Raw genomic sequence first — 17838 nt, 5'->3', positions numbered from 1 at the left:
TTAAATCTTCTTAAATCCTTCCCTTAGCTAATTAATTTCAATTAATTAGTTAACCTACATGATTCCTACAAATCATCTTCCTAATCCATCATTAACCTAATAAATTATTCTAGTAACTCCCTAAACTCACTTAACCTTATTTTTCAAATTTTTAATTCCTCCACTCATTCTCTCTCCTAGTCAAATCCTATCCCACCCAAAATTTCCTCCAATCCCCCTCCTAATTAGTTGCTAGTGGATAATCATCATGACTAGCCACAAAGTCAACTCCTTGTCCCTTCCATCCAACCACTATCCTTAAATGTTATTTTCCTAGGTGAATGTGAGATTTTCAAAATCTCACATTCCTCTAGGCATCTCCTCTCCCAAGGAATTTTTAATTCGTTCTTATTCCTCCAATCGCCATGATCATCCCCTTTTGAAGAATTTTAAATTCCTCCTCCCTATTCTTCAAGGAAGGTCCGATCCCTTTCTCTGCTCAAGGCACATTGGGAAGTCTTCCTAATGCACCTTAAGGAGTGTGGAGACAAGAAATGCCTTTAAGGCATATCTCTTGGTCTCTACACCCTCTCTTGGGCCTTGTGTGAGCTCACAAGAAATCCTAGCCCTTCATCTTGAATCCATCCTAGCCATCCATTCTTCCTCTCCTCTTCCTATAAATTGAGGACTCCATCCCTTCATTCATATCTCCAAATTTAGTAGTCTGATGATGCTAGTTTGAGCCTAGAAAAGCCATCATACTATCCTTACCATGCAAAAATAATCCCTCATCCAGACTTAATCATCTCATCCATATCATTCCTCAAGATCCATCTTAATCCATTTGTGCACAATATTTGGAGAGCCATCCACATCAAGCAACCAAAGGAACACATCAAGTGGAGCATCATCAAGGGGCGCCTTCACTTCATCAAGCTCAATCTGAGGGAGAGGCAAAAGGATTGTGAGGTATATGCATATTATTCATGTTTTTTATGTGTTTTTGAGTTATGTCTTTTATTTCATATGCTTCCATGTTTTATTTGCATGTTTACTAACTAATCCACCTCATTCTCATTTTTTACCATCTTCAAGTATGATGGAAAGTTTCCCTTGAAATGTTTTTCTTGTAATAAGATAGGACATGTTGATTCTAGAAGCCTAGAGAGAATGTCTAAGTATGACAAACATGATAAGTTTGATAAGTTTGATAGGAATGATAGATATGAGAAGCATTATAAGCCTTATAAGTCTAACCAGAAGTTTAGGAACTAGAAGAACTATTATTATGCCGCAAATGAAGATGTTACAGATGATGAATCAAAAGGAGATGAAGTTCTATTTATTGTCATTAAAGGGCATAGACCTATGCCTATTAATTCCTTTTGTTGTTCTGTTGAGGAGAAAACTTTGGCTTCTAAGGTAGAAGAAAAAGGTGAATGGGTGATTGACAGTGGTTGTTCACATCATATGATCGGTGACAAAAGAAAATTTGTAAGCATGGAACGGTATGATGGTGGAATAGTTAGATTTGGAGATGACAAAGCCTATGTAATCCATGGGAGAGGTTCAATTTATTTTGATGGTAAGCATAATACTTATGATGTCTTGCACATTGAAGGTATAAAGCATAATATTTTGAGTGTTGGACAAATAGTTGACAAGGGTTATGATCTACTATTCAAAGATGGTAAATGAAATATCTTGAATGCCTCTCATATAGAGATTGCATCAGGGACTAAGACTGAAGGTAACATTTTTTATTTGAATGCTGGTGAGAAAAGTTGTTTGATTACTAAGATTGATTAGAGTTGGTTGTGGCATAGAAGAATGTATCATGTAAACTTTAATTCATTGATCAAGATTAGTTCTACACAATTTGTTAGGGATTTAACTAAGATCGTTAAACTTAATAATCCGGTATGAAAGGAATGTCAGTTGGGTAAGAAAACAAGGATTTATTTCGAGAGTAAATAATATACATTAGATGGATTGTTAGATCTTATCCATACTAACCTATGTGGACCTACAAATGTTAGAAGTGTGTAGGGTGATAGATACTTTATGTTGTTGATTGATGATTATTCCAGAGTGATGTGGGTTGTTTTTATGAAGAAAAAATGAGAAGCATTTGAGAAATTTAAGATATTTAAAGCTAAATTTGAAATTGAGTCCGGATTGCAGACAATGTGTCTAAGATCTGATAGAGGTGGAGAATTATGTTCTAGTGAGTTTAATTCTTTCTATGAGATGCATGGAATCAGAAGATAGCTATCTGCTCCTAGGACCCAACAGTAAAATGAGATTGTTGAAAGGAAGAACCAGACTGTTTTAGATATTGCAAGAACCATGTTGATTGAAGGAAATGTTCTGAAGGTATACTAGAGAGAAGCTATTATCATTGCAGTCTATACATTCAATAGAGTTCATATCAAAGGTGATACCGGTGAGACCCCTTATGAGCTTTGGGTTGGTCATGTTCCTACTATGAAATTTCAAATTTTTTGGTAGCAAATGCTATATCAAGAGAGATGAGGATATTGGAAATTTTGATGCTAGAAGTGATGAAGGTATCTTTTTGGGATATTCTACAAATAGAAAAGATTACTATTGCTATAATAAGAGACCGAGAAAGATAGTTGAGAATGAAAATGTGAAGGTGGATGAAAATCTTGGGAAGGAGATCATAGCTTATGATGAAGGTCAACATGTTGTTTTAGCTCCTATTCAGCCTGAAGCATCTAAGAAGGATGATTTGGTATAGATTGTTAATCTGGATGTTGTTGTTGTTGCTGATTATGTACAGGAGCCTAAAGATCAAAACAATTAGAAGACTCTTTGGTATGTCAGACTAAATCATTCTGAGAATCAGATTATTGCTGATAATAATAAAGGTGTGATGACTAGAAGAATATTAGTTACAAAAGAAGTATGTTTGATTTTTAAATTTGAACCTAAAGATGTTGTTGAATCCTGTAAAGATGATAATTGGATAAGGGCCATGCAAGAAAATTTAGATCAGATTGAAAAGAACAATACTTGGGAACTTGTGCCTAAACCTAAGGATAAATAATGTTATTAGCACTAAATGGGATTTTAGGATCAAATTGAATGAAGTCATTGAAGTAGTCAAATATAAAACCAGACTGGTCTTCAAAGGTTATTCACAACAAGAAGGGATTGATTCCCCGGTTTCCAGAATTGAAGTTGTTAGATTGTTGCTGGCTTATGCTACTTATGAAGATTTCAAGGTATATATATCAGATGTCAAATCTTCATTTTTGAATGATGATCTAGAAGAAGAAGTTTACATTGGCCAACCTAATATATTTTCACTTTCAGATGATGGAGATATGGTATGTAAGTTGAAGAAAGAACTTTATGGATTGAAACAAGCTCCTAGAGCCTGGTATGCTAGGTTAGACAAATACTTTCTAAAATTGGGTTTTATCAAAGGTGTTGTTGATAGTAATATGTATTTTAAAATTGAACATGATAACATTTTGATTATTGAAGTCTTTGTTGAAGACATTATCTTTGGTGGTGATGATGATATGAGTATGAAGTTTGTCTGTGATATTCAAAAAGAATTTGAGATGTCTATGATGGGTGAGATAAAAAATTTCTTAGGTTCACAGATAGAAAAAATGTATCTTTATATCTCAAACTAAGTATGTGAAGGAATTTTTGAAGAAGTTTGGATTAGATGATTCCAAACTGGTTGGAACTCCTATGGTGACTAGCTGTAAATTGTCTAAAAATGATGAATTTCCTAAAGCTAATAAGAGTTTGTACAAATCTATGGTTTGTGGACTATTATATCTTACTCATAATAGGCCAAATATTATGCATGTTGTGTGTATGGATGCTAGATATCAATTTTATCTAAAGGAAATTCATGTCACTATTATTAAAAGAATATTCAAATATCTAAAAGGAAATGTGGATTATGGTTTATGGTACCCAAAAATTGATGATTTCATGTTTTGTTCTTACACTGATGCATATTGGGTTGGTGATGTTGATCACCAGAAGAGTACTACTAGTGGAGCATTCCTTTTAGGTAAGAAGTTGGTTTCATTGGCTAGCAAGAAACAAGATTCAATATCTTTATCTATTGTTGAAGTTGAGTACATTGTCGCTACTAGTAATTGCACTCAGATAGTTTGGATGAAGAAAATATCGAAAGATATCAAAGTTATTTATAATGAGCCTATTGTTATATAATGTGATAATTCCAGTTCTATAAACATGTCTAATAATTTGGTACAACATTTAAATACTAAGAATATATTAATCAAATATACTTACTTGAGAGAACAAGTCAATGAACAGAAGGTGAAGTTGGAATATGTATCTACTAAGGAACAAATTGTTGATATTTCACTAAACTTTTTCCTGTATATATATTTTTTTATTTGAGAGACAAGTTAGGGGTATCCACCCCTCCTGATCAAAATTAGATGCATTGAATTGCATCGATCTGGTGGAATTTAGAGCCTTATCCTTTTGTCTGGATTGATGAGTTGGTGTTGCTCCTCTCCTAGAGTAGTCTATTGATTTGGTTGTGTGTCCTAGCGGGAGATAGATTTCTGAGACTTCTGGTTATGTGTTTTAGGGGGAGAGAGTTTGATTTTTTATTTTTGGATATATTTGGCATTTCTATAAAAGGGGGAGAGAGATCATGCAAAAAATTGCTTTATCTATCTTGATTTAATGGGGAGTTTGTTGGTGATATCTTCTTTCTTTTCATTGACTGTTTTTCCAATTCATATGTTATCATCAATGCCAAAGGGAATTTTTGTTATATTTGGTTGATGATTGTTGTTTCTAAGATATGTTGTTGTCATTGATGTCAACATGTCCCTATGAGTTATTCTAGTGAGTTTGGGATGAGTTTTTAATGCATTTTTTTAGTTTGGTTTTGCTGATCACTGTTTTGCACAATTTGGTATTTCCTCCAATGTATTCCAGCATTATTAGATCTTGTGTTGATACTTTGGATTATTGTTTGGGATGATATTTTGTATCTTAATTTTAGATGGTTTATGATTTGGTGCTCCACATTTTAACTTTCTTTGTGATAGTTGCTGATTGGTTGTGTTCTTGAGCTTTGAGACGTTGACCGATGGAGATTTGAAAAGAGGTGTTGGTGCAACTATTCTAGATGATTTTAACATGCTTGATACTGTTTCCTAGTTATTTCCTATTTTTTTTAGTGATTTCCATTGATTGTTGTGCAAGTTTTTGGTGATTTCTATGAACTGGTGATGATTTTTTGTGTTATGTAGTATTTATGGTGGTGTAGCATGTTGTGGTTGATCTTAGCAGAATTTTTGGTGGATTTAATCATTTGGGAATTTGAATTAGGTCCATGCTATGTAATGTAAATCATAATATTGGTTTGATGGTCAATCTTTGTATTGTGTAATGCAATTTTTGTAATTGTGAGTTGAGGGTTGAGGGTTTAGCTAGCCTTGTTATCAAAGTTGATGATTTGTATATATAGGTGAGATGCTTATGTAATTTAGGAGTTGATATTGTGTCTACATTATCAGAGGGAGGTGAATGTGTGAACAAGGATATATCATTCAACAAAGTGTTGAGGTGTGTTTGTTGGTGTAGAGCAGACAACTATGCTTAACTAAAATTTTTCATTAGGTATATGTAGATGCGATCATTGTAGTTCATTCCTTCTTGATTTTAGTCCAAATTATATTTTAAGTCAATGAGACTTACCTAAGGGTTGTAGCCTTTCGAGCATATGTCTTTTGAGCAGTGAGCTCTAAGTAGTGTGCCTAAATGCACGTGCATTCCCCATTGTAATATTTTCACATACTATAGTAGAGTATCATCTTACTATGGGTAGGTTCCCATCGTAGTTTTTCCATTAACTGGGTTTTCCACATAAAAATCTTGGTGTTGTGTGTTGTGTTTTTAATTTTCTTATCTATTTATTGTTACAGTTTATCAATTTATGTTTTGGAGTTTTATTTGTTGTGATCCGGTGAAGACTAATTAAACCCCCCTTTGGCCTCTTAGTCTTCCTTCTTGATTGGTGCGAACACTATTTATGGCTGATCTCTTTAATAATCACCTATTTTCCCCTAAACTTCTACAATCCAATTCAATTCAATTTAAGAAGAATGTCCCTATCAAAAGGAACCAAGAATTTGGTCAAAATCTTGGTCTTTAATGGCTAGATCTATTATATTCCTCTCCTCCCTAATGTAATTGGTTAAGTATGACATTTAGTGGTTTTATTATCTTAATTTGACCCTAACCCTAGGGTAAAAGCACAAAATTGTGTCACATTTTAGGCAAAATTATCAACACAAGTCAATTTAAGTAATTCTAATTAAAAATTAATTTTAGTCAAACATATGGTCTATAGAGATGCATTATAGCTATCTTATACATGGGCCACAACTTTTCCAATTTGAATTGTCTATTAAATGTATATTTTATACCACTTTGGGTCTAATTATATAAAAAAAAAATTGAAAAACTCGATGTTTCAACAACTCCTACTCTTATAAATAATATTTTTTTGAAATGTAAAAGTACCCTTTTATAGATGTATAAGTGAATTTTCCAAAATATATATCTTTAAATATTTTAATTATTTTCTCTATTTTATATTTTACTTCTATTGAAATTATGTCATTAGCACTAAAATATAAGGTTGATTATCATGTAAAGGGAAAATACTAAAATTTTGAAAAAAAAATTTAAAAAAAAAACTGCACTAGTGAAAAGTGTCTATGTCAAGATGATATAATTCAATCCCTCTAGATCCTCCTTATTCTCCTAGAGAAAATATTAACCATAAAAACATTTGTAAAGAAGATGATGTTATGAAATACATTCATGATCTATCTCCCCACATAACATTGAGTAAAGATGAGGTCTCAGATTATAAGGATCTTCCTTTCCAACCTATCAAAGAGAATATGCATGATGATAGAAAGGAGAATATCCCTACAAAGGATATTCCTTCTTCATATACATCTCCCTTTCTTCCCTCACGATGTACTTACACTAATTTTTTTAAATAAATTCATTATAATACTCCTTTTCAATTAAAAGGATCTTATTGTAGTGGCTATAACATAATATCAAAACTAGGTTATAGAGGACAAGGACCTGGAAAACTTGAACAAGGAATAAAAGTCATTATAAAACCTACTACACAAGCTAGTACCGAAGGTCAAGGACATTCTCATCATTTACCTATGGATGATCTCCTTAGGGTACAAAAAATTAAGGAGTACTTTGAAATAAATAAACTCTATTGTCCATCTAAAGGTGCTTCTTCTTCAAACACTCATTTTTTCTCACATCATCAAACTAATGATCATGATATCAATGATTATTCAGATTTTCAAAATGGAATACAAAGACTCATTGATGATGGAATAGTTAAAATCATAGAAAATAATTCATCTTCTTCAAGAAACCCTTGTCCTACATCCCAAGAGACAAGACCTACTCCTATTGATGACCAAGATAAATTAGCTACTATAATCTTTTGGAGATTGAAGTATGATAAAAATGTTGTTTTACCTTTCATTAGACTCAATTAAAATTATAAGTGTAAGAAAGGTGATGAAAATTTTCTTGTTAATCATAGTTATTCTAATTCTCTTGGAAATTGTAAATCATTTAAAACATTTGTTCAAGACCAATATGATAGAGCTCACATAGCTCTTACAACTAATCTTGCACTCTTTTTTGGTGAATAGGTAGTTCCTAAGCACTCCATTCATCTTCCATTTTGCTCCTCACCCTATGGCACTAGTAGTTAACTTCATTTGAGACTCTTTGTCATAAGAGGTAATTCTTTTTAAATATTAATAATCTTGAGGCAGCAACATAATTCATTATTGCATCTATGCTTGGGGGAAAAGAATATTATCCTATCTTTTCTCTCTATCTAAGGCTTCACTATTTGCTTTAGGGGTTTCATTTCTTCATACCTTGATATCCTTTCTTGCATGAATGGTATGTCTCTTATGAATAATCTCTGCTTAGGGGGGGTATGTGACCCTTCATTTTAATCTTTCCTTCTTTGAAGTTTACCTGTTCTTTAGATTTTCATTTTTACATATCTTGATGAGTTTTCTTGCATTAAATATTCCTTCATGCAAGTATATATGTGTTCCTTGTTAGGATCTTTCCTTGATTGTAGTGGTTCATTTTCTTATTTATAATCTCTCCTTAGATGTTTAATTCTTCTCATTGTCCCTACACTTCGGGGCCATTGATCACTCCTATCCTTTCTAAGGATCTCCTTTTCCTTTGTTGAGTGGTGTTTGCTTATGATTTGATGACATTCCCTGTGTGAATTTGTTGTTTTCTCAAGGATTATCTCTTCAAGAGGTTTGTATCCTTGAATATAACCTCTTTTACACTTAGAAATGTATATAGATATTAAAAACAAGCTCTTCACTCTGGGTCAGAAGTGTTGCATCCTTCACCTTGAATCCCTTTACCTAGCAATATGAGGAAGATATGAATTCTTGTTCCCCTTCCTTTATTTTGGTAGAAGATATTATATTTTTTCAAGAAACTCCTCTGGGAGGTAAATGTCCACTTGTTCCAATATATCTCTTTTTCAACTATCTTATCCTTGCTTACATAAGATTGTTGCCTCTTTATCTTGGATTTATGAACATTATTTCCAAAAAGGATATATCCTTGGTATTGAAGGTGGGTATCCTTGTTTATAGATTCCTTAAGATATCAATATAGAGCTATGTTGACATATTAAGGGGGGGAAATACATATTGCCCTCTTTTTACTATATTGTACTATATTTTTACATGTCTTAAAAGGGGTGCTCATTCTCAAAACTAGAGAAAAGAAACTCTTAAATAAGATGCTTCATGCCTGAAACTAGACACAACATTTATATGTCTTCTACGAGGTTTTCATTCTTGTAACCAAAGAAAACAAACTCTTAGATGAGATATCTTGAAAACCAGACCTCTATTTGTCTTACATAGGGTTACACATACTTGAAACAAGAGCAAACAAACTCTTATTGAGATGTTCTTGATAGTAGACACATTTGAATTTTTATTTAATGTCTTACTAATGTAGATCTAGGTTTAACACAAAGACAACTCTAATCACAATCAACAATCACAAGGATAGGTTGCTTAGAACAACAAGACTATTTCATGACTTTTCCTCAAAACCCTTCATTCAGGACCTATCTTTGGATTCTTAGACAATTGTAGTAGTTGGTTCCATCGAAATAATTTAAAAGAATTGACACATGATATAAATTTCCTCCTTTCAGTTCTCAATAGGGAATCCAAATCATACTTCTATCTTATGAATTTTTACCCTTGTTTTACAAGTAGAGATGAGAACCATCTTGGGGTCAATAACCAAACAAATCATAATATTCTTTGGGTTTACTATTCACGGACTTGGAAGGACTTATCACTTCTTATTATGTGGATAATAAAACTTAAAAACATAATTTAATAGGACAAGAAAAGAAAAAGATGACTATCCTCTCGTTGGCACACCTAATCTTTGATAACAATCCTAGGGCTTGGACCTTTGGTGAGAAAACAATCCAAACCATTCAATGATTTATGAATTTTGTGTTATCCATCAATTATTCACATCCTTCCACAAAAATCCACCCTCAAATCCTAGCATTCATATCAAAATTCTACACTTTTCATGCTCTTGCCAAACTAATACATAGAGATATCAATCAAACTATCAATGTTTTGCACGTGAAACCCTTGTCAAAATAATATGCAACTTTAGAATATTAAATATATATTTTTATAGGTATTTATACAAAAATTTAACATTTTCCACCATTTAAAATAAAAGAGGTTAACTTTTTCCCTCTCGGGTAACCCTAAGTAGGGTTTCAGATAGTTTTTTCAAAAAAATGCAATAACTTTCTTAATTCTTAATGGATTTGAATGAAAGAAAAATTAAATTAAATTAAATACACCAAAAATTTATTTCCAATTTATCTTATATCATTTAATGCACCATACAATCCATACCATTTTCTAGAACAACTTGCAACTTTTAGAAGGAAAAAATGTCTTATAGGGTTGCCTACGGTAAAATGGTCATAACTTTCTCCAAACTCAATGAAAAACCACCAAACTAGTTGAAAATGAAGGGTTATTCATTTTGCTACAAGATCCAAATATGTTAATTTCAAAATAATGTTGTACAAACTATACAAAAGCAATCGAATGGTAAAAAATGTGAGAAAACCACCAAATCTTATTGGTCAAAGTTACAAATTTTCATTCCAATTGTTCTCTGACATTCAACAACCCCTGTAGTTGTGTGTACAAGGAATATTTATGATATTATAATCAGGCTTTCCCATAAAACTAACCTCCAACTACCTTTTAGCAACTTTTTAAAAATTTGGGATTACAATGTGAAAGTTGTTATGACAACATTGACAACTTTTGAGCAACTTTTACAACTTTTGACCAAATGACCAACAAACTTCCTAAATGAATCCAAATGATCATTAATGGTCTAAAATGACCTTATTAACATGAAAAAACATAGAACAAGATAAAATATCAAACTTTGACTCCTCCAGGCATGATAGGCCTGTGGGTGCTACTACACCATACTCCCAAGGGAAGGAAAACTCAAGTTCCACTTGAGTGAGGGTCTTGTTTTTCTTCCCGGCCTTCTAATTCTTTTACATTATTTCCTTTATGTCATATTGGTTGTTTATTTATATATTCAACTTGTTTTCTTTAGGTTTTCTTCTCAACTCCTCTTGTTTCTTCCTTGCAAGATATTCCTCTTTTGGCATCCTCCTTTGAACCTAATCTCTTTCAAGAGCCTTCTTCATAATGATTTTTATCTCCTTGTCTAATAAACCCGCACATACATAGCCCAATGAAAGATTATAAATAAAATATTGAGACCTTGAGGTCTCCTCCTTGTCTCCTAGTGCCATACACTCCACTTCAACATGTAAGAGATCCTCCATGCATTCTCTTGTTTGCTTAGGACTGAGATTGTCCTCTAATAAATAATGTTTTCTAACACTTCCATATTAGCTGTTAATTTCTCTTGATCAATCTCTTCCATAAGCTTCATCATTGTAAGCAATTTTCATAGTTCCCTTTTTCCACCTCACCTCAGTCTTTTAGCAACTTCTCCTTTCAGTATTACTTGTGCTCTTCTTCTTCCTTCAAGCCTATCCAGGCTTCTCTTTCCCAAACCACCCACACAACTTGTCACATAATGCACACCTTGAAAACTAATGAATACAAAAAAACTATTATAGCCTCTTGTAGCATTCAATTAATTCTTCCTTGTTACAAGCTAGGGTTGTCATTGCACCAAAAGATTGACCTGTCAATGTCCGATACAACCACTAGACTTATAGAATCCACAAGAGGCTATTAAACAATGTCACGAACCCCCATGAGGGACGTTGGCCCCCTGTCATCATCACTCATCGCGGCCTGCATGATTCGAACCTGTGACCAATCTATGATACCACTTGTTAAAAGCTAGGGTTGTCGTTGCACCAAAAGATCAACCTGTCAATGTCCAATACAACCAATAGACTTATAGAATCCATAAGAGGTTGTTAAACCATGTCACGAATCCCCACGAGGGATGTTGGCCCACTGCCAACATTCTTACCATCTATATATTTTGTGCTATAAAACTTAAATTCCTAGACCTTTTAGGTTGTGATATCGATTTGATGTAGAGGTATGGGTAACACAAAGACAACTTTAATCATAATCAATGATCACAAGGATATAGTTCTTAGGACAACAAGACTAGCTCATTACTTTTCCCCCAAACCCTTCTTTTAGGACCTATCTTTGGATTCTTAGACATATATTATACTTGGTTCCATCCAAATAATTTTAAAGGCTTGAAACTATTAGCAATTGACACTCAATTGGTTGGTTTCAATATGTTGTCATTAATGGTGATAGTAAAGTATTGTGAATTGACTATATGTAGTCCATGTTTTAAATCTGAACTTATGAAATCATGTTTGAACTTTGTCGGTTAATTCCTGCAGCCAAATGATTTGTCCCTGTGATATGCGGATTATTTAGGATAATGTCATATGTGAGTTAATGAATGTATTAATTGAGTAAGATACATATGCATGTCCTTGTATGTTGTTTTTGTTTTAGTATAGATAATAATTGATGCTGCGGTGGATGATTTTCTTTCGCGCCTAAGGACTAGAGAATCACGTTCAGATAACTGGAGATCAAACTGAAGGGGATCCGAGCAAGCGCAACGTATGGCATAATCAGAGCAGTTATACTTCATCATGGGATTTTAACTCCAGTGCATATTGAATTCACAAAATATCACTTTGGCATGCAAAGATTGTGGTTCGGTTTCAAATCCACGGTTCCTACAGCCAAGCTCTCAGTTATCTCCTTCATTTGACAATCATTCACCTCTTCTTTTGGTCGTGATTTGAGTTGTCCATTGTAGTTGATCTTTTCTTTATAATAAGCTCTTCCTTCTTTCTTAGAGTTAGACAAGATAGAAAGGAATTGAGCAGAGTTTTGACAAGCATTCTGAATTTTCTCTTTTAGAGTATCTAATCATTTTCAGGAAGAAATGAATAAAGAATATGTTGTTCTGATCTGTTAAAAGTATTTTGCTGGAAGTTTGATATCACTCATCCAAGGGGGCCCACTTGGTGAGTGATCCTGTGTTTATGATCATTGAAGTTAGTTTTTACTTAGTTGTAGTAGAAGTTCATGACTGGATTGTTCCTGCAGCCACTGGTAATAGATCCGATGACTGTTCCTGTAGCCAAGACAAAATGGTGTGATTTCTATTATTTTCATTAGATCATTCCAGCATTGTTTTGTGAAGCTTTCATGTAGCCTTTTATGATTTCCATTCTTGCCTTTCCTTTCTGCATAATGTTAGTTACTACAATAATGCAGAATAATCATTTAAGGAGCTTAGTGCATATATATTGCAAACCCATTTCAAGTTTTACGTTCTTGGATTGATAACTAAATGAACACTAGCCATGAAAATAGTAAACTCTACCATATGAATGTCCAAACTTCGGATTGAGATTTCAATTAGAGATATTATTATCATTATAGTTGGGGTTGACAAATGGAAACATGGTCATCTATTTTGACTTCATATTTTGGGTTAGTTGTGTACCGAGAAGCACTTCCCAGACACTTCACCAACACCGACAAGTTAGATAGATTTCTTTGGTTACCAGAAATGCAAGCTGACATGGTTTAGAATTAAGTTATCGATATTGGAGGTTGACATCATTTGGAGATCTAGCATCGGCAATTTTTCTAGATATTCATGTATTCATGTTATCTAGTCAACATATATATTCATATTGTAATTATCTTTGTAAGCCGACATAAAGCATGTTGATTTGTAAAGGGTACATAGGTCAGTAGGTTAGATAATTTTGAAATATTATAGGAGGATATGTATCTAGAATGAAATAATAAGGGAGATGCGAAATATATGAGATAGATCATGTATGTGAGGATACTTATGTAAAGGGGTATTCTTATATAGGGTTAAGGGTTTTAGACTGGAACAGATAGAGCTTAACTAGAATTGTATTCAGACATAGAAGATGCTTTCTTTGCAGTTCAATCATTTCTCTCGATTGTAGTCAGGATTTGTATGTAGTCCGTAAGGCTCCTTTTGTAATTGAGTAGTGTGCTCTAGGATTTAAGCCTTTCTATTGTGGTTTCTCCTCTTTGAGGTTTTTCATTTATAATTCTACGTGTTATGGTATTAATTTATGTGATTGTCTTATTGGTTGCTTTACTTTTTTCAATTCTATATGTACCGGTATATTGGTTGGTGTATAGTTGACTTAATAAGGTTAAAATTGATCTTTCTGATAGAAAATTGATTCACCCCTCCTCTCAGTGTTCTTGGATTCCAAAAATTGGTATCAGAGCCTTGTACCTCAGAGGAATTTTAATAGCTTGAGGAAAATCCTAAATCCGGAATCCATGGATATGAGTTTGGAAAAGAAACTGGACATAGCACTTGAAGATTATGATGCTGAAAGGATGAAAAAAATAAGTTACAAGATGAATTGAATTCTTCTTAGGAATTCATTCTTGTCCTACAGAGAGGCTGACATTTGTTCAATCCAGGAGGAAGAAACTTTTACAAAATCAATATGATGAAGAGAAAGATGCACTTAAGGAACAGTGTCAAAAGCTAAGTCGAGAGAACATGGTCATGAGAAATGAAATGCAAGCTATAACTATGAGAATGTCTAAGTTGGAGATTGAAGAATGGATGAAAATCATGTTGTATCTCTGAAGAAAAAAATTAAAGAATGTGATAGGTTGGTTCAAGAGAATGACATGTTGAGAACTGATTTAGTATAATCCCAGAGTAATGAACAATATCTTGAGAGATAAATGATAATTTTGAGAGATGATCTGACTATTGCAAGTGAATATAAAGAAAAATTCAAGATTAGTTCAACACAACTAGATGAGTTATTGAAGAGACAAAGGCAAAATGGAGATTCCAGTGGACTTGGATTTGAACAAGGATAGAGTTATGGTACTACAAATGAAGATCAAAACCATAAGGAACGAGTAAGGTAGTTTAATGTTTATAAATTTAATGGTAGATGCTTTGTTTGTAATAAATTTGGTCACATGGCTAGGCAATGCAGAAATAGAGCAAATCAGAACCCTGATTCTGCTACCAGTCAATGTTTTAAATGTAATAAGTATGGACATAAGACAAATAATTGCAGAATGAATGTTAAATGTTATGCATGTGGAAAATTTGGACATATGGCTAATCAGTACAAGTCTAGCAATTATACCAATTTTAGCAAAGCAATTCAAAAGAATAATGTTACATGTTATGCATCTAATGAGGTTGGACATGTTGCTAAATTTTGTAGAAGCAAAAAATCACTGGTTGGTAATGGAGGATCAAATGAGAAATGGAAATAAAAGATTAATGAAATCTAGCAAGATCATACTTAGAGACGGGTCAGGAAGTTAGAAGATCAATCTACAAATGGGAATGCTCTGGTTACTAAACTGGCAGAGGAGGTTGCTCCTACACCGACAAGAAGCTCAACCGACAACTAAGATAGATGCCTTAGGGGTAATTAAAATTCATGAATATGTTGCATATGCCCCAAGAAGAGGTTTTGGAAGGTGTTCTAGACATTGGAGATACTTATCCAACATGGAAATGTTTGATCGAGATCCAGTATCTTCCACTACAAGTCATTGACGTCAACAAAAGATTAGGGTTTCTCAGAGGATAAAAAGTTGAATTCACTTCATTTAAGATCACTTTGCATTCAAAAAAATTTAGAGCGATTCAGAGGAAGTCTAAGGCGAATCAGTATGATCGATATCATCTTGAGCAATTTCACCAGCAGTTGGAAGAGGTCTTTAGGGTTTTTCACCGATAGTGATTCACAGGTATTTATCTTCATTCATGGAATCAAGATCATCATTTGTACCTATCTTTATTGCAAATGTAACTATTTTTGAGGTCAAGGACCATCCCAGGCCGATTTTCAAGCGATATCCGCATGTTGCTACCCTTGATGATTTGTTTGGAGCTTTTTTCCATGTTCCAGAAGGAGTCATGTATGTTGAAGATGTAAGAGCCTACATTCACTCTCATATTAAGGGTTTCAAAATGACCGATATCAAGAGAATGTACATGAATGAGTTAATGGGAGATTCTAGAAATATTAAACCTTAATACTAGCATATTGTTTATCTAGGGTTTACCGGTATTCGGGATATTGTATAATTTGAAGATGAAATTGTTAGGTATCTTCTGAGAAGACTGCATGGAGAGTTTATCTGGTTGGATAAACCATATAAGATTATGAAGGAGGCCATTAGGGAAATCATGGGTTTACCGCAGGTTGGACAACATCCAGAGAAAAAAGTTTCTAATGATTAGGTTAACAAGATTACCAGCGCAACTTCAGACAAATGATCAATGAGGATCAGTACTATCACCAACACAGATATCAGATTTGAAAGCATAGTCATTGGTTACAAGGCAACTCAATCAAACTGATTGAATTATGTTTCTATCTCTTGCATTTATGCAACTCATAAAAAGATGAGGGAGAATGAGAAGTTAGATCTATGTGTTTGGATGTTGGATGATTTATTGATTAACCTAGAAAATATTAAAGGAGAAAAGAAAGGAACCTTTTGGTATGGTATCCTAATTATCTGTTTAATGCTATTTTTCATCAACGAGACTCTTGGTTTTGGGAAGAGAAAATGGTCATTCGATATCCTAGCAGGGAGGCAATTAAAATAGTCTATTGCAATATTGGGTAGTCAGAGAGATGACAAAGTGCGGGGTTATTTTAAAGTATTTCAAAAGGCTATAAATTCTAGGATGAGGGTTCCAAAGAACATTGTTGAGAAGTATTCAACTGACATATGCTTCATGGTAAAAAAAGATGCAACTGTGATGGAAGTTGTAAAACCCCGAAAGATTTGGATTGAGGAAATGGGTTATGAAGTTTATGCACAGATTCTTGATGCTTATGCACCAATAGATGAAACTATAAAAACCTTCGGCACTTCTAAGCAGAAGATGTAAGAGGTTGAAACTGAGTTCAACTGGAAGAAGAGAGATAAGTAGGAAGGAAAGGCAAGTAAATTTATTGAAAAAGTTTCATAGGACATTAAAGAACTGATTGATGCTATTCCAGAGAAAGGTAGGAAGAGGAAATAACCAGAAATATTCATTGAGCCTATTGTAGCAGCATTGGCATCTGAAGATGATACACCCTTGGCATTTAAAAGAGTATTGAGGAAGAAATCTGAAAAAACTAAGGTAGAAGCTAAGAAGCAACGAGTTACGAAAGTTACTATCAAGGTACTAGCACATAGAAGAGAACCAAAAGAAACACCTTCGACCCCATCTGGTACTAGAAGAAGGAAGAAGAAGGATGACATTAATCTTGCAATTGAAACTAGTAATGTAACTATTATTCCACCAAAGGCTTGTGTAGACTTAGTTGATGAGATTACTAAACATGGTATGTTAAAGAATGTACGGTTTTATTATGAACATTTAGATAATAATGAACAAGGAGAAGTAGAGGAAGAAATTTTGTTTGTATTTGGATATAAGAAATCCTTGTTAGTTTGGGGACTCATTAAATTTGAGTCAATTTTAGAGGCCCATTTCAAAAACTTTCTCTGCATTTCCAAATGATCATAAAATGAATCAGTTTGAATGGCCTAGTTAGAAAGGGGTAGAATGGAGCTAGTTGATTTTTGAAGGGAAAAGCTTGGGAAGTGTTTCCTACACCTTTCATTTAGCTAATGAAGTGTTCTGAAACTTTCATATTTCAGTTTGGATTAGTTTAACAGGTACCCATTTCAAGGGGTGAGCTGAAAGTGCATTTTAGGTGCAAATACATATTTTGTTGAGTAGCCTACTTTGAGTGCCTATATCTTTTACCCTGTTGATATTCATGGTGAAATTCAAAATGGATTGAATTCTATGCATAAATATGAGCCTCCGTGCAAAATTTCAAGTCTTTGTGAATCCATTTGCTAAGTTTGCAAGTTTAATCCGTTTGCAGTTTGCATGGTTTGACAAGTCCCTATTCAGCAGCTAGTCGGAGCCCTATTTTGCATAAGTGTAAAAGTTGCCTCAGTGAGTGTCATATTAGAATGTTTTTTTTGAGATACTATTGGTATAAATGAAAAGCTATGTTTCAAATTTCAAGCTCCTGCTAATCTGTTTAATTGGTTTTCAAAAGGGTTTCTTAGGCCATCTATTTCAGTGATCCATACTTTCATTGCTACATCA

The sequence above is a fragment of the Cryptomeria japonica genome, chromosome 4 (assembly GCF_030272615.1).
Source record: "Cryptomeria japonica chromosome 4, Sugi_1.0, whole genome shotgun sequence".
NCBI lineage: Eukaryota > Viridiplantae > Streptophyta > Pinopsida > Cupressales > Cupressaceae > Cryptomeria > Cryptomeria japonica.
Note: the sequence above shows the minus strand (reverse complement) of the source record.